This window comes from Aulonocara stuartgranti (assembly GCF_965226115.1).
Source record: "Aulonocara stuartgranti genome assembly, chromosome: 8".
NCBI classification, from domain to species: Eukaryota; Metazoa; Chordata; class Actinopteri; order Cichliformes; family Cichlidae; genus Aulonocara; species Aulonocara stuartgranti.
In genome coordinates this window covers 12,328,601-12,352,322 of record NC_138959.1, presented here as the reverse complement: position 1 = coordinate 12,352,322, position 23,722 = coordinate 12,328,601, and the positions used below count along the sequence as shown (strand labels likewise).

Here is a 23,722-nt window from a genome sequence, read left to right as displayed (position 1 = left end):
TTTCCGTCGCCGCAATTCATTATTATATTTTTTTTTCTGGGTGTAGGAAATTAAAAAATACACCTCCACATTTCCTCCGCACTCATGCCAAAAATCCTTCTTTTTTGTTCCAAGAGCGCTTAAAAAAACTCTCTTGTGGCTGCCATTAATCATTAAAGCGTCCACATTTCTTCCCATCGAAATAGACCCACTTATCTTATTACTCAATAGCCTATAAATGTCTTGCTGATCAGGCGAAAGTTAAACATATGCAAGTGTTTTTTGATTGATAAAAGGGGTGCTGTTTTCGGCAACGGCTGTCAGGCTCTGACACAGCGCTTTGAGTTATTAGGGCAGAGAAGGGCGACCATAAATTTCGAACGTCAGGCAAAAGCTCCTTTATTGTGGACGTGATGGATGGCTCGCAGCGGCAGACACCAAATTCTCGGCTTTATCCTTAAATGGCTTCACTTTTTTTTCCGTCGCCGCAATTCATTACTTTGAAACAGAAAGCTTGAAATCTCCCGCTAGTATTTCACACAAGGACACATTTATGAATCACCCGGAATCCATGCAAATACAAACGTTTACAAGCAGGGCTGGGTACCTCTAGTTGGTGATTACACCGAAAGAAAGCACATCTCTGGGCTTTACTATTAAATATTAAGGGTTTGTTTATTTTTTTAAAGGATTAATTCACGTTTTCTTCTACAAAAGTTCCCTCCAGCTCACATTTAATAATGAATTCAGCAAAAATGTCTGAACTTTAAGTTCTGCAAATAAAAAAAAGAAAGAAATCAGGTTTAATTCACCCAGTTCTTTTTGCATCCATTTCTTCATTAAAGCATCTTCTCTGGCCTTTATTAAAAATATCCAAAAACATAGCCCTAATTTATCATCTGAAATTAGATATTTAATCCATGTGTTTTAAAAACACACATTCAGTAATGATCCTTAGAAACAGCTTTTCTATTTTTCTGAGTTCTGTTCTGTTAACCACGCTTATCTTTTGCCTTAATGGGCAAAGAAAATACAAAGAAATGCATCTTTCACATCGCTTTGACAATTTTTATTCGGTTCTACATTTTGCCCATCAAAATATTTTTTATTGAGGATTCATGTGGAAGTAAAATAAGCGAGATCAGAGGTGAAGACTTTCCTCTGTCCTCTTTGTGGCACTTTTTGTGTTTTTAGTTTAGCTTTTAGTCTTCGTTTTATTTTCAGGTGGTGGTTTTTCTGTGCTGAAGCACTGCAGACGACTTGACAATTTATCTCTGGGGATTATTAAAAATGGAAAACAATGGCAATTAGGGTCACCCTGTCAGGAGCTTCTATCATGACTGTATTGTATAATGTATAATTATATAATGGGTATTGCATAATTCAGTTTTGCGGGCTGATGGATAGTCTCCACAACAGGGTTGATTAGACAAAAGCATGCTTGTAATATATTTCAGCTGGTTTTATATAATTTTTTGTCTTTTTATAAAAAAAAATGGAATGACAACCAACATCGTGAGTAAGTGTAAAAAGTGGTGTTTTTTTGAAAGCAGCTTTCCTTCCACCCTTTCAGACACTTCAGAGGTCACAAGCGAAAGAATCGCCCGAAAAGCGCTAAAGTAAGTGCGTGCTCCACTTTTGATATTACGCTCCCTTTATGCTTGCATGTGTACATTGAGCTAATTACAAGGGACAAGTAACTGAATCTGTTGGAAAAAAATGACAAAAACTCAGGCGCCCTGACATATAGCTTTCAAAAAGAGGATATGGTCGATAAATGCGGCATTATAATGTCGAGCAAATGGAATAAGAAATTCCCCCGACATGACATGAAAATTCACCTTGTGGCAGGCGGCGCAGGGCACGCCGCGTCAGCAGCCAGACAGGCCGACTGGATCTGACAGGTAAAAAGGGGAGATGATGGTTAGAAGGTGCTATTGTTTCATGCCGCTTTCTTGACCTGTCAGGTCTCGGCGCAGAGGCCTGGATCGAGGACCTCCTTGTCACATGAAAACAGCCTTAAAAGGGCCGTTATCCAGACTATGGTGATTGCTCCTGTTTAATTGATTTGCTTTGCAGTGAGGCCTGTCACATTAATAATGGTTAAGTACAGCCCCAGTGTGTCACCCAGAGTGGTGCGTCTATCGGGAAATTAACAGCCTTAACTAACTGCTGTCTGCGAAGCAAGCACTGTAAGATCATACGAGATGGAGCAGTTTTATACTCGGGCTGAAGCTATGGTACTTGGTACATAAGTGCTCTCTGTTGATATGCAGCAGCTCTACATTTTCCTTTTTTGTCTTTGGTCTTCTTATACATTTTTAAACCTGCCATAGTGACCTCTTCATTTAAGTAGCTCTCTCCCACTTTCTATACATATATATTTCTATACATATGGGCATATTATATCCCCATCTCCTTATGAGCTACCATCTAGAGTGAAACAGAGAGCCACACTGACAAGTAAATGGTACTGAGTGAATAAAACTCAGATTATGCTCTCCACCTCTTCACAGGAGCCTTTGACAGGTTGCACTAGACATTAAGTCTCTCTGATATTTCCATGACTGACTGACAGTTTGAAATTGCTCCCATCACCTTGATAGCATGGTAATGCACCTTGCATGTGGACTGTCTTTAAAGTGCAGGAAATTAGACTCCAAGTTGAGAGTCCCCTTTCAAGCAAATATGACAAGAAAATAGACTGCTTTTCTTCTACGCCCAGAGAGAGAAAAAAGGGACCCACAGAAGCTGGCACAGAATAAGAGGTTATAGGCGAATGTGTCAGGAAGTATTACGGATATTATGTGTTTAAGACAGGACATTTCAGATACTTAGAAGTCATACCCATTCCCCTTGACTACACCCAAGATATTTTCCTCGCCCCCACCCACCCACACACACGCCCCAATCTGAGTGTCAAATACTGCAGCGTTGACTTCATTTGCAAGCTCTCAACTCGGAGCTGACACAAAGAACTTATGCCGTCTCGCCGGAAGTCAGATGACAGGAGCGCAGCATGACTGAGAGAGTTAGAAAAGTTGAGGTGCAGCCAAGATCGTGGCAGTGAAGGGTCTTTTTCACTTTGTCTTCTCAATTAGTTAAAGCTGGTCAGGAGTAGAAAGTAAAGCCCGTGGAGATTATATGCTGTCGTCCACTTGCCATCGGGAAGGTGAGGCTCCTGGCAGCTTGTAGTCATGCTGTAAAGAAGAGTTAACTTCACCTAACCTTCACGTTAGCGTCGGGAACCAGTCGCTCAATTCAATCTGACAGCTGCCATATTATTGGTACAGAACTTTGTGGAAACTTCAAGAAGCGCCTGTGAGATCCACTGTACTGTACTTTATTAGCTGTAAGAAAACAAGGAAAGCACTCGTGAGATTATGGCACGCAACTTGGTCGGGCTTATTTATTTTGACGAATTTCTTGTTTGTCGGATCACCATTTCCAAAAATCAAGATATTAATGCATTTGCAAGGATATAAAACAAACAAACAAACCAAAAAACAGCTTAATGAATTGTTTATCATGACTTAAGAATTCCTGTTGTGTTTTGACGCAATTAATTGATCATTTGCAGTAAATCTTCTGGACACTGTTCATAATGTTTGCAGTGCAATCAATGTAAAATGTCCACATGGACATACACCGACATTTTGCTCGTGTAGATTTAATTTATGGCGCCTAAGTCATGGTGAAAACATACAGGTAGCGTGTTATGATGCTGGAGGCACTGTGCAGGTTGGGATGAATGTCTGTGATGGGCAGATTATTCAGACTAAAGTAGGCCTTAAGAATGATCTTGTCACATTTCACAGGCAGGATTAGGGCTGCACAGGAGGAGCGCTTCAGTCAGGAATTAGCGTCATGTGGTCGGCTGGAGACAAGCATGCAAGGTATTCGCCGAGACAGGCTTGGACACTTACTGCTCCATTTGTCTACTTAGCGATCAAATACCAAGGTTGATGGTTATTTCCTTGTCATTTATGGTTTATGTGATATGTATTTTCATTTTTATTTATTTCTTTTGCAAAACCTTGTCACTTCTAGAGATCACGACACCTTTGTAACCACCCAAAACCTGGTTCAGTATCCTCGCTGATACCTATATTACACGCATTTAAACATATGAATTTACAGAATCTCGGATACAACAAATGCCATCTTGATGTGCAGCCCATAGCGGCACCTACTATATTTATGTCTTTGCATTTTAAATGGAAGTGAGAGTGAGTGTCTTCAGGCGATCAGAATGAGCTATTACCACGATGATTGAAAAGTGAGGGAGCAAGCAAGCCTGACAAATGAAATCAAACTTCATAAGACCTGCCAGTTGTGTCAGTTGTTATCCATATCTCAAGCGCACTATGGTACTGCAACGCAGCGCACTGCCTTCTCATCTGTCGGCTCAAATTCATCACATTCTCGACTGTTTCTTTTAAGTCACAAGTGTCAGTGTGAAGAGGAGTCTTAATTGACAACTGAGTGGCACAGACGCGGACCGCAGCCTTTATTTTGGTGCCAAGAAGGGTTGTGTTGTTTTGATGAGCTATTATTGGCAGAAGCCAGTAGCAGATAGCAGTCGGCCTGGAAATGGGAAGTGACATCAGACAGAGAGGAGCTTGTCATTGTCTTCAGGCAAGTTCAATCTTGCTGGAAGTTGGGAACAGCCTGTTGAAATGTCACTCAGAACACTTTCTTATCTTTTGAGAGGGGAAATTTGGGTTGATCTGGTGAAATTATTTAGACATCTGGCATCGGGTTTTGGAATAGCTAAATAAGGTTGGCGTGGTTTCAAAAAGATGCTTTCTGGTAAATTAGATTTGTTATGTTGAACATCGAAACCTATCATGAGCCACCAGCCTTCATTTGAAGCTTATTTAAAATCATCAGTCTAAAATTTTGGCATTTTGTTTCTCCACATTGTATTTATTCTTGAAATTTTTCTGGAAGGCGACTATTCAGAGCCGTTTTTACCAGTTATGTACAACATTACACTTTCTCAAATGCAACATAAACTGGAAACGGTTGCATCGAGAGTTCGAGTCTAGTTTGAGCATACTGGATTCACAGACAAATATCTGCTATATTTCTACACTCAACAAAAATATAAACGCAACACCTTTGTTACTGCTCCCATTCCCCATGGGATGGACGTAGAGACCTAAAATTCATTCCAGATACACAATATAACCATCCCTCCCAAACAGTGGTCACAAATCAGTCCAAATGTGTGGTAGTGGGCACATCTGCCATATTGAGATAATCCATCCCACCTCACAGGTGTGCCACATCAGGATGCTGATCTGACACCATGAGTAGTGCACAGGTGTACCTCAGACTGCCCACAACAAAAGGCCACCCTGGAATGTGCAGTTTTGTCTCACAGCAAAATGCCACAGATGCCACAAGCAATGAGGGAGCGTGCAATTGGCATGCTGACAGCAGGAATGTCAACCAGATCTGTCGCCCGTGCATTGAATGTTCATTTCTCAACCATAAGCCGTCTCCACAGGCGTTTCAGAGAATATGGCAGCACATCCAACCGGCCTCACAACCGCAGACCTCGTGTAACCACACCAGCCCAGGACCTCCACATCCAGCAGGTTCACCTCCAAGATCGTCTGAGACCAGCCACCCAGACAGCTGCTGGAACAATTGGTTTGCACAACCAAACAATTTCTGCACAAACTGTCAGAAACCGTCTCAGGGACGCTCAACTGCATGCCCGTCGTCCTCATCGGGGTCTTGAGCTGACTCCAGCTCGTCGCCGTAACAGACTTGTGTGGGCAAATGCTCACATTTGATGGCGTCTGGCACGTTGGAGAGGTGTGCGCTTCACGGATGAATCATGGTTCACATTGTTCAGGGCAGATGGCAGCTGAGAATGTCCCAGTTCTTGCATGGCCAGCATACTCACCGGACATGTCACCCATTGAGCATGTTCGGGATGTGCTTGACCGGCGTATACGACAGCGTGTACCAGTTCCCACGAATATCCAACAACCTCGCACAGCCATTGAAGTGGAGTGGACCAACATTCCACAGGCCACAATTGACAATCTGATAGACTCCATGCGACGATGTGTTGCACTGCATGAGGCAAATGGTGGTCACACCAGATACTGACCGGTTCTGGGTCCCCAGACACCCAATAGCACAAAAAACTGCACATTCCAGGGTGGCCTTTTGTTGTGGGCAGTCTGAGGTACACCTGTGCACTACTCATGATGTCAGATCAGCATTCTGATGTGGCACACCTGTGAGGTGGGATGGATTATCTCAATATAGCAGATGTGCCCACTACCACACATTTGGACTGATTTGTGACCACTGTTTGGGAGGGATGGTTATATTGTGTATCTGGAATGAATTTTAGGTCTCTACGTCCATCCCATGGGGAATGGGAGCAGTAACAAAGGTGTTGCGTTTATATTTTTGTTGAGTGTATATGAACTCAATTAAACTACACTGACTTTGTACAGTTGTGGTTAGAGGTTTACATACATCCATCATGGGCATGTCAAGCTTTTGGGTTTGAACAATTTCTTTGAACTGCTCTTTTTTTCAGGTGGAATCATTGTACAGCACATATCTTTAATGACTTTAGAGTTTCTACAGTGGCTTTTATCTTGACAAGGCCGAGGCCTATTAACTTCTCATTAGTTAACTTGATTGACTACAGCTTTGCTGGGTAAAAAAAGATTTGTTTGACAGAAGTCATTGGATTGACCAATACTGAGAACAAGTCAAAGGAACTCAGTAAAGATCTAAGAAGGAGACTTGTAGATTTACATGAGTCGGGAAGGTCTCTTGGAGTCACTTCTAAACAACTGCAGATTCAAAGATCATTTCAAAGAACTGTTAATCATCATAAGTCTAAGTTAGGCAGATATGTTGCCACTTTTTCAGTGTCTGAAAGAAGACCCAGGTTGTCACCCTCAGATGACAGGAATTTGGTAAGGATGTTCAGGAACAACCCATGTAGAAGCCTACATGCAGTTTAATTTGAAATGTATGCTTTTATTTTGATAGTGCAGAAAAAACAGGAAGTTGGGCGAGAGGAGAGTGGAGCCACATGGTTTTTTGACCTCGCAATCTCTCTTCATCCATTTTGAATTGAACTTTATAAGTTTTCGTAATTTGGAATTCTGTTGCTGTGTACCTGTTTGGACTTTCAAAGTAAATATTGAGAAACTATCAAGGACTGTTGTTTTGTTTTTTGGTTTTTTGGATATGGAAAGAGGGACTAAGCGGAGCGTCAAGCTAAGGCTCCATTCGAAGGAAACCTACATTAGTCAAAAAACCAGCTCTTCACAGATTAATGGAGTTTGAAAACACCTGATTATAAAGTAAGAAGGAAATACCGAACCGAGGAAAAACTGAAGATGGAAAACCGTAAGTTTTAAATTGCCTTGCCCTTTTTCAATTTGCTGAGGTGCATGTGTATTGATTGAGTTTGGAATTTTGCTGCCCATGGATGAACAAAACAGTGGAAAAAGGATTGTAAAAATGACTGAGAAGGCTATGGAAGACTGCAAGACTAGAAATGTCAACACACGTAGACATAAGCTCTCTCAATTAACAGGCATGAAAAAAGAAATTGAGCAATTAATGGAAGATGATGCAAATGTTGACCTCGTTAAAAATAAATTACGAGTTGACTTTAGCTCTTTGCAGCAAGACTTTGCTAGCCTAAATTCTGAACTGCAACAACTTATGAGTGAAGATGAATTTTTGGAAGATCAAAATAGTTGGTTTGATCCAAAGAACAAGTCACTGAATGATTTCTTTTGGAAATGTGAAGGGTGGATGAATGAAGTCATGAAACGCTCTGAACAGAACAGAGAGGACGACACAGGAAAGCAGGCAGATAATAGGTCCACGTCATCAAAGTCGGCAAGCAAACGCTCCAGTAGATCTGGATCACAACGTGGAAGCATTTCCTCTACATCTTCCTCTATTAGATTAAAGGTAGAAATGGAGCGTGCTGCATTAAAAGCAAAGGCTGCAGCTCTGGAGAAGAGTTTGGCAATAGAAAAGGAAGAAGCGGATTGGTATGCAGAAATGAAAGGAAAAGAAGCTCAATTGCAGGCGGAAGAAAAACAAAGAGAGGCTGCAATAAAGGCTAAAAAGGAAATGCATGCTATGCAGACTGCCCTTGCTGAGTCAGATGCAAAACTGGAAGTTTTGCAAAAATATGAAGATACACAGCCAGACATGAGCATTTTTGCAGATGATGATCAGAATGGCAAAACTGAGACTAAAACCACATTCCACCCAACATCGCAATACGTCTCATCTGCACCCTACGATGATGACGATGTGCAGACACCAATGCAAGAAAGGACAGTGCCTGCGCCAAGCACTGAAAGGGCTGGTGAACCTGTGCTCGATAGTTTGTGTCAAGCCATTTCTCAGCAAGTTAATGTCACTGAGTACCTGGTAAAGAATCACAAAGCTTCTCTATTACCTGACATCTCCATTCCAACTTTCAACGGAGATCCACTTGAATACAACTCTTTTATCGGTTCCATTGAACATGGAATTGAAAACCGCACTGATAATAATCGTGATCGTCTACAGTATTTGCTGCAGTACACGAGTGGACAACCCCATGAGTTGGTTAAAAGTTGCATCTACATGGAACCTTCAGTGGGTTATACAAAGGCGAAACAAATGCTCAAAGAGTTTTTTGGAGATGACTTTAAGATAGCTGAAGCCTACATAAAGGAGGCCTTGGATTGGCAGACAATTAAGCCAGAAGACGGCACTGCACTACAGTCCTTTGCATTGTTTCTTACCAGCTGCTACAATGCAATGACAGATGTTAACTACATGGAAGACTTGGATAATACGTCTAACCTAAGGGCATTAGCTAACAAGCTTCCTTACAAACTTAAAGAATCGTGGCGAAAATATGCTTGTGACCTGCAAGACAAAACGAAGAAAAGAGTCAAGTTTAAGGATTTTGTCAACTTTATCAATCAGCAAGTTAGGTACGTGCTACACCCACTTTATGGAAATATAAGGGAAACTACAACAGGTGTGAAGGACTCATTCAGACAAAGAGCAAAGCCACAATATGCAGAGGCATTCAAACCAAAGAAAGTGTTTACAACAGCAATCACTGACCCTCAAATGGAAAACAAGACAGAAAGTGCCAAACAAGTGGCATCAAAACCACGGACTGTCCCAGTGGATTCAAGCAGCAAGCCTTGTGTTTATTGCAAGGGAGAGCAACACAACCTCCAAATCTGCAGAAAGCTCAAGGACAAGCCTCATAAGGACAAGATTGAGTTTTTAAGGAGCTTAGGACTGTGTTTTGCCTGTTTGAAACATGGTCACATGAGTAGCAGTTGCAAAGACAAGCTCCATTGTCAAGAATGCTCTCGACTGCATCCTACCCTGCTGCACATCACCAATAGGGACTCACAAGAAGAAACAGCAAGGGGGGCGGTTCAACAGTTCGTATCAAGTGCTTTTGTACAAACAACAGCAACTTTCAGCATGACTGGGGCCGGTAAGGAAGATTGTATTCTTCCAATCGTTCCAGTACGTGTCAAGGCCCAGAAAGGAACCAAGACAGTAACAACATATGCATTCTTGGATCAAGGCAGCTCAGCCACCTTTGTGACAGAGTCACTGATAAAACAACTGAACCTTAACGGACGAATTACGAAAATTTCACTCCGAACGATGGGAAATGAATCTGTTGTGAACACCTGCATTGTGACTGGACTGGAAGTCAGTAGTCTGGATGGTAGCCAGTTTATTAAACTTTCAGAGGTGTATGCACAAGACCACATTCCTGTAAGTAAAAACAATATCCCATGCCAGGAGGATGTTGACAGGTGGTCACACCTGACGGAAGTGAAACTTCCCACTATCCAAGCGGATGTTGGATTACTCATAGGAGTGAATGTTCCCAAAGCCATGGAACCGCTTAAGGTGGTAAACAGCGTGGACAATGGACCCTACGCAGTGAGAACAATATTAGGTTGGACAGTAAATGGACCACTTAGGAGTGGAGGCGACATGAGTGGGAGAAACAGATTGGCACAAGTGACTGTGAATAGGATATCAGTAGCCAGGTTGGAAGAGCTCTGGCAGCTACAGTTTAAGCAGGACTTTCCTGATGCGGGACAAGACGAAAATCTTGAAATGTCCAAGGAAGATCGTCAGTTTCTGAACATGGTGTCTCAGTCTGCAAAACTGGAGGATGGCCATTATAGTATTTGTCTTCCAGTGAGAAGCAAGGCGCTGTGCTTGCCAAGCAACAGAGAAGTCGCAGTGCAACGTGCGCTGAACTTACAGAAAAGATTCACCAGAGATGTCAAGTTTTACGAGGAATATGTTGCACATATGGATGATATCCTAAAAAAGGGTTACGCGATCAAACTGAACGATGCTGAATGTAAGTCACTGGAGGGACGAACATGGTATTTGCCTCATCATGGAGTGAGACATCCAGTCAAGCAAAAGTTATGTGTTGTCTTCGACTGTGGGGCAAGCTTTCAAGGAACATCGCTGAACCAGCATCTCTTGCAGGGACCGGATTTGACAAGTTCACTGGTGGGAGTCCTCCTGAGGTTTCGACAGGAGACTGTGGCAGTAATGGCTGACGTGGAGGCCATGTTCCACCAGGTCAGAGTCAGCAAGGAAGATACAGATCTCCTCAGGTTTCTTTGGTGGTCTGATGGGAATTACAAGGAGAAGCTTGCAGAACACAAAATGTTGGTCCACATCTTTGGTGCCACCTCTTCGCCAAGTGTTGCATCTTTTGCACTTCAGAAATGCGCTACTGATTTCGAAAGGGAATTTGGTCAAGAAGCTGCAAGGACAGTCAAGAAAAATTTTTATGTGGACGACTGTCTTAAGTCAATTGCAGAGGAAGACGCAGCAATCACCCTGTGTTCTGACTTGAGGAACATGTTGGCAAAAGGCGGATTTCGACTAACAAAATGGTCAAGCAACAGCAGAAAGTTGCTCAACTCAATTCCTGATGAAGAAAGAGCACAAGGATTTAAAGTTCTGAATCTGGACGAGAGTAATTTGCCGATGGAAAGAGCATTGGGAATTCAGTGGTGTGCTGAATCAGATCAGTTCAAGTTCAAGATCAACCTTAAAAACAGACCGAACACTAGAAGAGGACTGCTTTCCCTTCTCAGCTCCATCTTTGATCCACTGGGATTTGTTGCTCCGGTGATTTTGTGTGCAAAAAAAATCTTGCACGATTTATGTCGGAGGAAATACGGCTGGGATGAATCCCTACCAGAGGATGTCATTAAGAGCTGGAATAAGTGGGTTGCAGATTTGCGAAGGCTTGACGACTTTGGAGTTGACAGGAGCATCAAGTCAAAGCATTTTGGTGCACCAGTCTTTGCGCAGCTGCATCATTTTGCTGACGCAAGCGAAGACGCTTATGGAACAGCAAGCTACCTGTTGCTGCGCAATGCAAGTGGCGAGACTCAGTCCACCTTGGTAATGGCAAAGGCAAGGGTTGCACCTTTGAAGTGTCCAACCATCCCACGAATGGAACTGATTGCCGCAACAGTTGCAGTGAAGATGGATAAACTTCTAAAGAAGGAACTAGAAGTAGAACTGCATGAATCTGTTTTTTGGACAGATAGCACGGCTGTGCTAAAGTACTTGAATAGTGAAGGCACAAGATTCAAGACCTTTGTTTCTAATAGGATCTCAGTGATCTTGAGCCATTCTCATATTCGGCAGTGGAGATATGTCAATACCACTTTGAATCCAGCAGATCATGTCTCTAGAGGACAGCATTCTTAAAATGTGGCGATTGGCTTTCGGGTCCAAGTTTCCTATTCTGCTCAGAAGATCAGTGGCCGAAGAATCCAGATCCCAGAATGCTGGATTTTGATGACTTAGAGGTCAAAAGAGAAGCTCAGACACATGTCATTCAGATGCAAGGGCTCAAAGACTCAGTAGACCAGCTGATGAATCACTACTCATCTTGGACAAAGCTAAAGCGTGCTGTAGCCTGGTTCATGAAACTGAAGAGTTTGCTTAAGGTATTAATAGCAAAGAGAAAGGAAGCAAGCACAATGAGTGAGGAAATCAGGATGAGCCAATTCAAGAAAGCTTTCAAGGGAAAAAATCTAACCTGTGACGATTTGTCTGAAGCAGAAATGGAAATTGTGAAGTACTGTCAGAAGCAAAGTTTTGAACAGGACTTGGCAATGCTGAAAGAACATCAAAGGGTGAAGAAAAAAGGCTCTCTCTACAAGTTGACTCCAGTACTGCAAGATGGAGTCATAAGAGTTGGAGGAAGGTTGAGTCGAGCAGCAATGCCAGATGATGCTAAGCAGCAAGTCATCTTGCCAAAGGAGTCACATATCACACAGCTTGTGTTAAGACACACCCATGATGTTACAGCTCACGCCGGACGGAATCACATGTTGGCTCATCTGCGTCAAAATTTTGGATCCCTGGAGCAAATGGAGCCATTAGAAGGTTCTTGTCAAAATGTGTCACCTGTAAAAGTTTACACGGAAGTGCTGGCAAACAAATAATGGCAGATTTACCAAAATGCAGGATCCTGCCTGATGACCCTCCGTTCACCAAAGTAGGTGTTGACTACTTTGGTCCATTCCTGGTAAAAAGGGGAAGAAGTCAAGTAAAGAGATATGGTGTCATTTTCACATGTCTTACCACACGAGCTGTACATCTGGAGGTTGCATCTTCACTTGACACTGATGCGTGTCTCAACGCCATCAGAAGATTCCTTGCCAGAAGAGGACAAGTTAAAGAGATGTACTCGGATAATGGAACCAACTTCCGATCAGCTAACAGTGAGTTAAAGAAAGCAATTAAAGAATGGAACTCCAGTATGATCATAAAATCATTGCAGCAAAGGGGGATCCAATGGCATTTTAATCCACCAGCAGGATCTCACCATGGAGGAAGCTGGGAGAGACTCATCCGCTCAGTGAGAAAAATTTTGAACGTCACAGTAAAAGAACAACTGTTGGATGAAGAAGGTCTCCACACCTTGCTGTGTGAAGCTGAGGCTATTATAAACAGCAGGCCTATTACAAAGGAATCTTCAGATCCCAATGACCTGGAGGCTTTAACACCCAACCATCTCCTGTTGCTGAAGGTTAAGCCAGAATTACCCCCAGGAATCTTCAACAAGGATGCCCAGTATGTAAATCGCAGGTGGAGACAAATCCAATACCTTGCAGACATTTTTTGGAAACGCTGGTGCAAGGAATACCTCATGCAGCTCCAAGAGCGTCAACGATGGACTACACCTAAGAGAAATTTCCATGTTGGTGATGTTGTGCTGATCGTAGATGACACAGCACCCAGAAATTCATGGCCACTAGGAAGAATCGTAGAGATCTTTCCAGACCAGAAAGGTCTGGTGCGTCAGGTGAAAGTAAAGACCAAGACCAATGAGCTTTGTCGACCAGTTACAAAGCTGTGCCTTTTGCAAGAAGCTGAAGATAATTGATGCACTCTTTGAAAGTCAAGAACTAGTTTCCTCTGAGGGGAGGAAAGTGAAAGAAGATTTCTTTAAGATAGTTGAAGTTCAGTTAAGTAATGTAGCCATAGACCTTTTCATTTAAGTTAAAGATTCTGGAGTAATTGTTTCAAAGACATTGATAACAATTAGGGGCCGGTTATGTAGAAGCCTACATGCAGTTTAATTTGAAATGTATGCTTTTATTTTGATAGTGCAGAAAAAACAGGAAGTTGGGCGAGAGGAGAGTTGAGCCACATGGTTTTTTGACCTCGCAATCTCTCTTCATCCATTTTGAATTGAACTTTATAAGTTTTCGTAATTTGGAATTCTGTTGCTGTGTACCTGTTTGGACTTTCGAAGTAAATATTGAGAAACTATCAAGGACTGTTGTTTTGTTTTTTGGTTTTTTGGATATGGAAAGAGGGACTAAGCGGAGCGTCAAGCTAAGGCTCCATTCGAAGGAAACCTACAACCCATGAACCACCAAGACTCTAGCCTGCCATTAACTGTCCACGAGAAAGATGTCCCTCCTCCAAAAACTACACCTTCAAACTTTAGTGACACTAACAGCTGCCCACAGGAACAAACCAAAGACCTTCTGGAGAAACCTTTTATGGTCAGATAAGACATAAACTGAGCTATTTGGCCTCAAGGACATAAGATATCTTTAAAGGAGTAACAGTGTAACAACTGTCAAAACCTGAAACTTGGACACAATTATTTGTTCCAGCATGACATTGACACCCAGTACACATCAAAACTGGTATTGTAATGGATAAAGCAGTCTAACTTTAAACTTCTGGAATAGCTTTCCCAAAAATAGGGAAAGCAGATATAGTTAAAGTAAATGTAAAACAAAACACAAACCTTAAGTCTTACACAACCATCCCCAAAGTTTCGATTACTTCTGCCGAGGTTTTGGAGTTACAGTCCGTGACGTCCTGTAGAAATGCGTTAGTCATAGTTTAAACAGTGGAAAAGTTAAATGGGACGTTTTATCAGTAGAAAGCAGTTTCAAAGAATTCTTTTCATGGTGATATCTCTGTCTGACACCGAATAACAAAAGCAAGCTTTAGAAAGATAAAGACTGAAGATCACTAGAACGAGATGTTGCTGTTATATAGTGTCATTTTTAGTCATGGCTGTATGGGGATGATAATGCCCGTTTGTTTGTGGTCTGTAGATCTAGTCCCAGACTGAAATATTTCAACATTATTGGATAGATTACCATGAATCTGGTAAAGCTGTTCATATTTCCTAGAGGAGTACTACTACTGCTGCTATTAACAGTAGACACGAAGTTCCACTCCCACCCATCATAGAAGACTAAAGGAGAGCACTAAAGGTAAGCATGTTGTTGTTTACAATTTGAGTATGACATCGCGCTCATTATAAAAACTAATGTAAACTGTTGTTCTTGGTTCCATAACCAGCACTCTGAGCACACATGGCATTTATAACCAACTCACAGTAAATCAATGAGGCATCTGTAGCATAGAGGCTCAACAGAAGCACTTCATAATCACAATGCTCTCCTCTAACATTCACTCAGCTGGAGTACAGTGTAAATAAATAGCTCTCAGCGCAGTGCATCTTGCTGTACATTGATCATGAGCACGAGACCCCAGGCAACAATGCACAAAAGAAAAATGGCTTCCTTATTTTCACTCATCCGAGGCTCTGTGCAGCCCTTAATAGACAGAATCAGAATGTCTGCTGTGGTGTTGCAGGCTTTATGAGACCATTACTGCTTTTTATTGTGTATCCCAGGACTAATGGCTTTCTATAGTTCCTCTGATTTACAGCCTGTCAGCTTTGTGGCTGTCCATTAGAATGAGAGGTTGACATCAAGCCAGTGGTTGAAGTGCCCAGTGTTAAAAATAAGGAAGTCGCGTCTCACACATTGACGCCAGGCTCCTAAAACCTCCATTCCAAAACACATTCATGGCTGCTTGTTTCCCTGCCTGTTCTGGGCCTTTCATATGCTTCCCTTCTGCTTTATAGATGCTTTTATTAAGCTATTACATAGCATGAATGACACATGTTGTTAGTAGGTAGGAAAATAACATTATGTCAAATCTGTTAAAATGCATTAATATTTAATGAGTGAAGTCAGCTGTGTTAAACTGAGTTTTTATGGATGCTCTATCATAATGCATAAACTTCCCTAGCACTTAAACACGTCATTAAATGTTAGCTTGCCATTAGGATTTTATGTTCAGCTTTGGTTTTGTAATGTGTTTAGGTATCCTTTTAGTAAAGTACTGCACAACTCGCTCGCAGTTTCATTGATTGCTGGTGCTGAGGTAAGCGTTATCTGTGACAATGCTAGAACTTAAACTTCTGTGAGTGTTTGGGTTTATTTCAAACTGTGTTCTTGTAGTTTTCTCTAAAATATCAACCAGTAATAATAACTTCGAAGCAGTAAGGTAGTAAAACCTTACTGCTTCGAAGTTTAGGATAATTTCTAGATGACTTACGAAATTGGACTTGCTTGTTAAAATGATCAGAAATGATGAATTAAGTTTATATATAACAGTAAATATTTTTAGTGGAATCTATGTAGGTGTACAGATTTCACATCGTGCCACCTATTGCAAATTTAGCATGTTAAAATACTACAAGGTTATTAGAAAAGAACAAAATGAGAACTTTTTTCAACTGGCTAAAAACATGAAAACAATTTCATGCAAAGGCGTGTACTACTCCCTTCATGAAACAACTCAAAGTGGCTCTGATTAGAATATAAAGACAAGAGGAAGACCCCGGTGGATAACTAACAAGCGCTTAAGAAAGGGATCCTCACTGATCCTCAGCTGGCAGGTTCATTAAAAAGTAGGCACGAAACACGAGCTAACAGCAACAGTGAAGAGGTGACACCTGGGTGCGGGTCTTCTTGATGGAAGTTCAACAATTTCAACTGTAGAGAGAGAAAGCTAAGAAAAAACTAGTACAGGTTAGGGATGCCACAGTGCCAGAAATTTAGAAACAAGTATCTGTACCAGTAGAATCACACGATTTTAAATATCCAGTTTTACACCGCAACAAAGGAACCCAAAGAGATTCTCCTATGTCCTTAAATATCAACATTGTATTTTGTTGAAAGACACAGACAGAAATGTTAGCATGGTTCACGAGTAGCCTGCTAATGAGGTGCAGGCATTACATTAGCACATGCATTTTTATACCGTAAACCACTGAAACATTTTAGCTTATGGTAAGTTGATTTCAGATCTAGGAATGAGGAACATTATCAAATAATTGAAGCCAATTTCCTCCTGCAGCAGAACAATGACCCAAAGCACAGCCAGACGAGAAATATTTAGAGAAGAAGCTGTTAGCTGTAATTCTGTCTATGATGGAGTGGTGATAGTAGCCACTGGAGCTCAGTGCCTTCAATGAAATGTCTGTTATCCAACTTGTGAGAGGAAGTTCACGAGACATGGAGTGAACATTTATCAGATAATGTCAACAAACAGTCAACTGGAATTCATGGCTGCCATTGACGGACAAAACTATCATTTTGAGTAAAAGCTGTATATTTACTACATTTCTATTTACTTTCAACTCATTTATTGAATCGGTCAGTAAACAAAAGCAATCTGAGCAATCAGCTCAACACAACATTTTTTGCTATTGGTGGAAGCTAACTTGTCACAGTAGGAAGAAAGCAGGTGCAAGCCATTACATTAATGATAGCTGCATTGTATTTAGCTGTTCCGGTCCTGTTATTAAACACACTTGCTGGCTTGGCTTACTGGAACGCACAACAAACCGAGCCATTAGTAATGTTATTAAATACACAATGGCGTTAGCTACAGCTGTGCTACACCTGCTCTGACAAGTCAAAATGTCTTCTATAGGAAAAAAATAGCTTACTTAAACTGGATTAGCCTTTTGAATTCTCCTTAAACAACTTATCAGATTAGATTTTGATGTTGTGATGATGGATCACAACAAATTTAGGAACTCAAAACACAAAACAAATCAGAAACTGACCCACTCCATGTTGCCGGTGCCTTCCAGGATGAGCACATGCAGACAAACAGGAAGGAATGTTTAATTTAAAGGGGATCGTGAATGGATCACCCTACATGAAAAGCCATCTCAGACTTTTATCTCTGTTGGCTCTTGACTGACCTTTCATACTGCATTTTTTTTTATTTACAGCTAGATTAGCTTTATAGCCTTCTGAGTCGAAGGACAATGCTCTTATCTCACATAATCTGCCGTGAATCTAACATAAACCTCACTTTATTAGCTCATACACAAGGATCATCCATGTGGAATTAGAGTAGAAAGAAATTAAATGTAACAATTTAACGTCCGTCAGATGTTCTGACAGGAAATCACTTTGTACAAAACGGGCTCTGCAATTCTTCTACACTATGTGATGCTTGATTAGCAAAATATACTCTGATAACCACAGATATCTTGTCAGTATTTTGATGTTTTCCCCTGATTGTTAGTGCTGTGTGAGAGGCACAGTCAGGGAGTAAGGCAGGTGATCCCTGATGGGGGTGGAGCTGGTCTTGCTTCACACAAAATCAATTCTGGCCTTTGGTGTTGGCAAGCCGGCAGGGTAGGGGTGCGAGGAGGGGGAACACATGTCTGACACCTTCTGACTTTTTCATGAGGAACTGTTTGAAGTTTTAAACCCCCACAGAGGATTCTCGGGGCGATGAATATAGAGAGGGGTGCGGCTTAAAGCTCAGACATATTATCATCAATGAAGTCCGTTACGCAGTTTGATGAGGGAAGTCAAATAATTTCAGTTTAAAGGCCGGGAAAATTATACAAAATATTAAATTCTTCACTTTTGATTTGTTTGCGCATCGCTTTGGAGCTTCTTCTGGAGCACTACTGGTTTTCCCTTATATGATGGACTTTATTCATTATTAGTGCCACTTAAGTCATCCTTGTCTTGAGTGGTTCTGTTCTCACGCTGTGGTGGGCACAAAGAAGAGAAGCATGACCTCAAAGTATCTTTTGTTGCAGATGCAGGGGAGGGTGGTGACTGGGATTCATGTGATGGGGTGAGGAGGTGTGTTAGGCACTGAGGAGGGTGGGCTGACAATGACAAGCTTGAGTTCTGCAGTCCCGGTGGTCCTGTTTTTCAGCTGGCTACAATTCGCCACCAATTATATGATAGTACCATGTTAATCTCACACTATGTTGTTTTTTTTTTCGTTTGACTTATATTTTAATGATTGAAATTTGGAAGATGCCTAGTTTATTATTCCAAGCTAATGGTGCTGCTGAACATCAGTCCAACTGGTTGCGTCTCTTGTCCGTTGCACCCAGTTCGCTTGGCTGACCACTGCTTTTAAAAGTCACCCATCCCTGTATTTATTATATATCATCAAATCATAACACGGCGGTTTAACAATCAGATGAACCCCTATGAACAAGCACTTGGTGACAGTGGGGAGGAAAAACTTCCTTTTAACAGGAAAAATACTGAGTTGAGTTGTCATTTACAGATCTTTTGATAATAAGCATTCCAACGATAATCATCCTTTTTTGAAAGGTCGGGTCATCTACCAGTCTGAATGTTGGTCGATCAATCCCAGGCTTGCTAAACAATTCTTGTGCAAGCTACTGAAGTCCCAGTTTCCCTTGATGCATCCATCAGTGTGAGTGTGTGCGTGAAGACAGTAGAAAAGTGCTATATAAGAGCCAGTCCATTTGCCAACAATGGACTGGCACTTTACCGACAATTGGACAGCACATTTTGAAAACTCTTGTATGCTGCAGAATTTCAGAAGTGAACTAGCTAAGCGAGGAAGCGAGCCAGCTCTTTAGATTGAGCTGTCACTTCTTTAGCAACCTTTAGCAGTCTACTTTGTTTTACTTCACCAGCACATTATGTCATGGTGTCTGATTTTTTTCCTATTTATTCTACAGAGAAGTCCTTCCCTGTTGTAGTTTGGTTATTTCTTGACACTTCCTGTCTTTGTTAGTTTTTTCTTTAAAATTGATTATTCTGCTCATGTACTTTTTGTAGTCAAGCTTGTAGGATTTCTAATAGTTTTTTATTTTATTTTTTATATAGTTCCATGTGCCTTTTGCGTCCCTCCTGCTTTCATCATTTGCCTTGACTGACCGCCTTTACGTCTGTGACCATCGCTTGTTTTTGGATTAAAAGATTTTGGCTTTATAATCCACTTCCTTGTGCCCTGTGTTTGGGTCCACCTCCTGTGGAATCATCACGAAGTCTGTTTTCATTATCGATTGTGTGTTGTTGTTTGTGTCTGTTTGGTATGATGATTCCTATTGGTACAAAAATGCAGATTTGCTGCTATGGTCAGCAAATCCTGTTGGTAAAGTCTGTGTTTAGAACCTGACATAGTGCTCAGTTATTAAACGCCAGATATCTTCAGTTTGATCCAGTGTCGAAAGCTACAATTTCCAGTTTCCCTGGAATTCATAGACTGTGAAGTACGTTATGTTACAGGACGATTGTGTGAAGAGCATTGTTTTTCATTTTTTGTTCAATAATATCTTCCTTACACCAAAATGTTAGCCTGTCCTAATAGATTATGGTCCATAAAGTAAATGTAAGAATCTTTTCTTCGACTCCATTCAGTTGATTTGTTGTTGGTTTCTGTTATTTGTGTCCACTTGAAAATATTGTGAGTTATTGTGATGCATTAATTCTGAAAATGTGTCACCTTTCATTTTTGTGCAAATGAATAACAAAAGATCATGACAGTCATCAGCTAAAAAACGATATACACTCAACAAAAATATAAACGCAACACCTTTGTTACTGCTCCCATTCCCCATGGGATGGACTTAGAGACCTAAAATTCATTCCAGATACACAATATAACCATCCCTCCCAAACAGTGGTCACAAATCAGTCCAAATGTGTGGTAGTGGGCACATCTGCCATATTGAGATAATCCATCCCACCTCACAGGTGTGCCACATCAGGATGCTGATCTGACATCATGAGTAGTGCACAGGTGTACCTCAGACTGCCCACAACAAAAGGCCACCCTGGAATGTGCAGTTTTGTCTCACAGCAAAATGCCACAGATGCCACAAGCAATGAGGGAGCGTGCAATTGGCATGCTGACAGCAGGAATGTCAACCAGATCTGTCGCCCGTGCATTGAATGTTCATTTCTCAACCATAAGCCGTCTCCACAGGCGTTTCAGAGAATATGGCAGCACATCCAACCGGTCTCACAACCGCAGACCTCGTGTAACCACACCAGCCCAGGACCTCCACATCCAGCAGGTTCACCTCCAAGATCGTCTGAGACCAGCCACCCAGACACCTGCTGGAACAATTGGTTTGCACAACCAAACAATTTCTGCACAAACTGTCAGAAACCGTCTCAGGGACGCTCAACTGCATGCCCGTCGTCCTCATCGGGGTCTTGACCTGACTCCAGCTCGTCGCCGTAACAGACTTGTGTGGGCAAATGCTCACATTCGATGGCGTCTGGCACGTTGGAGAGGTGTGCGCTTCACGGATGAATCATGGTTCACATTGTTCAGGGCAGATGGCAGCTGAGAATGTCCCAGTTCTTGCATGGCCAGCATACTCACCGGACATGTCACCCATTGAGCATGTTCGGGATGTGCTTGACCGGCGTATACGACAGCGTGTACCAGTTCCCATGAATATCCAACAACCTCGCACAGCCATTGAAGTGGAGTGGACCAACATTCCACAGGCCACAATTGACAATCTGATAGACTCCATGCGACGATGTGTTGCACTGCATGAGGCAAATGGTGGTCACACCAGATACTGACCGGTTCTGGGTCCCCAGACACCCAATAGAACAAAAAACTGTAAACTTCCAGGGTGGCCTTTTGTTGTGGGCAGTCTGAGGTACACCTGTGGACTACTCATGGTGTCAGATCAGCATCCTGATGTGGCACACCTGTGAGGTGGGATGGATTATCTCAATATAGCAGATGTGCCCACTACCACACATTTGGACTGATTTGTGACCACTGTTTGGGAGGGATGGTTATATTGTGTATCTGGAATGAATTTTAGGTCTCTATGTCCATCCCATGGGGAATGGGAGCAAAAACAAAAGTGTTGCGTTTATATTTTTGTTCAGTGTATTTTGATTCAATTTCATATCCAGATACATCTTTTTCTAAATATTTGATTCTACAAAAAACATTATAAACTCTCAGAGTGCTTTGTTTGATGAAGAAAAGAACATTTTTCCATCATTGCTGGCTATCCTGTTTTGTTTTGGTTTTTATTGCTTAATCTGACAGTAACAGGCACACATTACACTGACCAGTGCTCCAAAACCAAAGAAAGTGTCATTTGCTGACTTCCTCTAACAGATGCTGTTGCTCGTCTTAGGCAAGTGCAATGTCCTGGATCTGGTGGCACTGCTATATAACTGCTGTATAAATAGATTCCTATGACAGAGCCATTCATCTCCAGCCATGAACACATCAACATTAAAAGACAGCTCACCAAGACCTCTACGCTTGTTAGGGCAAGATCAGCAGTCCAGATGCCCAAGATGTAAACTCGTGAAGGGAAGATTAATTTATCTGTCATCCCTGCCTTTGACAGTAGTTATAAATCTGATTTAGCTGTTGAGCGGGGGCCATGAAGAAGGGCAGTTGGACATTAAGATTTCAAAGGAGTGATATCAAGAGAACTAACTCGTGACTCACAGCCTGCCACAAACAGGTCAAAAGTTCTTGTGGGGTGCACTGTGCATGTGAAGCGATGTTTTGGAAGTAAAAGAAAGAAAGACTTCTGCTCATCTCTTCTTTGTGTTATTTTCAAAATGGTGGCTATCATGTGAGGCGAGACGCGGGCACGGGGTGTCAAAGGAGCTATTTAGCGGTTGATGGATGGGAACAGGCGATATGAGGTGGTCACATCCTGTGACCATCTGCACGGAAGTCATGCTAGTTATTCAGAACACGCAGATGCACGGGCATAACATGACACTCTATGCAGATATTTGGACGCGTGACAAAATCTTCCGCTGCAGTTTGTGGAACTGGATTCTCCCGTGCTAGCATTTTCTTCAGGTTCATTGTGGGTTGCTTTTTGGACACAAAGTCCAAGTTTCCTTTTTCTTTTCATGAAATTACCTTTATCCTCTTCTGAGTTTCTCTTTTTAAGCCATTTACAGCTATAGTTATGGCAGTGTCAACGTTTTCCTTTGATGGGGACATTAACTTCCTTTTTTTCCCAACTAAACCTATCAGTGGGTTAAAGAAACTCAGGCATTCGCCGATACTGAAGTGACTCCATGCATAACCCACTGCTTTAAGACAGTTAAGGTGGGGATAAAATGTCATACCACATTAAACAGCCCAATGACCTGATCACAGAGATGCGTAGGTGTATTGTGAGTGGGAGGGGCGAGGCACGATGATGAATCTCTCTCTTTGAAACCCTTTTCTCTTCAGTGTGTGTGCTGCTTTCACTCAGATGAAACCACAGCCTTTGTATAGCAAACAACATGGTTTGGTGATGACAACAAAGAGGCAGCAGACTTTTTAAGGGAGCCTGTTTTCATTGTACATATGGATGTCAGTGGAAAAGAAACTGAACACACTCAGAATCCCGTGTGTTTACTAAGCTGTGTAATCTAGTGGTAAGAACTGTATACTGGGTTTTTCCATGTGTTACTGCTTTACTAATGCACTTTGTTTCCCAAAGACCCTCATACTTTATCATGCTTTCAACAGTGGTTAACAGCATGTAAATGAATTCATGCTTGGTCATACTTGTAATTAATTTTATGCTACTTTATTTTTAAACTCCTCTTCATTTCAGACATATATTTTCTACTGTTTGCTCAACTTAATTTCAAATATATTCAAAGACAACAATTAATACATCAGTAATTCAAAGATTTGAAATAACACATTTATTCAAATAACACATGATGTATTAGAAAGTCAAAAATATAATATAAAATCTATAAATATAGCATAGTTATACACATATACCATGTATAACTATGTATCTAAGTATTTAAAATCCAATCCATGTACAACGCTGCTACATATATATTGGTGTTTTTCTATAATACTTTTTTCCCTGTTACCTAAAACAAGAGATAACATAATGTTTCTTGAACAGTGGCTACAATTACAATCCCCAATAGAAATTATAGGATAACGTTTAGTGAACTTGGTAGAATGGGCTAATAAAGTCAGCAGACTGACACAGCTAAAGTGAAATTAGCTAGCGCTGAGCACCATAAGCACGAACATAGCATAGCTGACTTCA

At 41.5% G+C, this 23,722-nt stretch overlaps 1 long non-coding RNA gene across 2 annotated transcripts in view; it reads left to right on the top strand.

Annotated features, from left to right (window-relative positions):
- The window catches only part of LOC309713528, a 180,476-nt gene that overhangs the window by 31,744 nt on the left and 125,010 nt on the right, over positions 1 to 23,722 (top strand). The window lies entirely within an intron of this gene.